At 53.8% G+C, this 1,211-nt stretch overlaps 1 non-coding gene across 1 annotated transcript; it reads right to left on the bottom strand.

The window, feature by feature from the left end:
• Positions 1-809: 809 nt before the first annotated feature.
• Gm25076 lies at positions 810-941 on the bottom strand. The gene has a single exon (XR_003956090.1). It is a non-coding gene; the product is annotated as a small nucleolar RNA SNORA17 (small nucleolar RNA).
• Positions 942-1,211: the final 270 nt, after the last annotated feature.

Genomic DNA, 1,211 nt, shown 5'->3' with positions numbered 1-1,211 from the left:
AGAGCAAAGAGGGGAGGGGATCAGTCCCTTATCCATGTCACCACAAGGAAGATAAGTGTCAGGGTCTGCTCTCCTACGCTCACATCCTTGGGCCAGCTCACCCGCAACTCCTGCAGTGTATGGGCCTGCTCTCCCAAGCACTGCAGCTGGCTAAGGGCAGGGTCAGGGCCGCTACTCCCATATCCCCCTTAGAGGACCAGCTCTGCCATGATGATCAGGTGAGGGGTGGGGCCGGTTCTGCATAACCCTCAGACATCAACCTGTCAGACCAGGGACATCGGCCTGGCCATTGGTGGTAGCAGACCCGTTACTACAGGGCCACGGACCCAGACATGGTTCCTGGTGGCAGCACAGGCCAGGATCCCACCATGGTCCCAGATGGTACATCACCGGTTACTCACATCAGGCTGTTCCCCGATACCCTTAAATCTCCAGTTCAGCCTCTCTTCATTGTACCCACACCCTTCTTTCTTTTTCATTTCTCCACCACTTGCTCCTCTTAGAGGTGCCCAGGGTCTCTGGGGTGTCTGGGGTTATCTCAGGAGTGGTCTCAGGAATGCTATCTCTCATTCGCATATTATGGCCCCAGGCAGGAGGCATCTCAAATATGGCCTTCTTGCCTCCACTCCCAAGGTCCAAGTGGGGCCAGACTGATGGTCATCTCAGGCTAGTTTCCTGGCCGGGACCCATGGCACCAGTCTGATGGTTATCTCAGGCTTGCTCCTCACCTGCCCAAGAGGCCCCATGTGAGGGTGTCTGTCTCCCGTGGCGCTGGACTGGTGGTCATCTCAGGCTCACTTTTATTAGGGAATGTTAGGCTACACAACATTCAGATGTTCACAGGTCAGAACTTTGAGCGTAGACGTAACTGCCCTCCGCTCTGCCACCTACTGATGCACACGTGAAACAGCAGCCACACCTGCAAGGCCTCTGGGGGCGGGCCTTTTTTTCTTTTATATCTGCTCTCCTGATTTTTTGCAGAATCAACAATATGCCCAAGAGATATGGACTACCCTTGATTTGTCAGCATTTCGGGGACAATGCAGCCAGTCCCCAGAGATGCTGGATGCAGCTCAGCTCTGGCCTTGGAAAATGCCTGGACCTATCTGTGATAAACAAAAAGACTTCTTTCCCCATTGGGTAAAATCAGTGGAAGAGAAAGAGCCATTACAAAGGGCTGTAACCTCTCCTGGGTGTCACTTCGCCAGGCA

Source organism: Mus musculus, chromosome 5 (assembly GCF_000001635.26).
Source record: "Mus musculus strain C57BL/6J chromosome 5, GRCm38.p6 C57BL/6J".
NCBI classification, from domain to species: Eukaryota; Metazoa; Chordata; class Mammalia; order Rodentia; family Muridae; genus Mus; species Mus musculus.
This window is presented reverse-complemented; position numbering and strand designations above follow the sequence as displayed.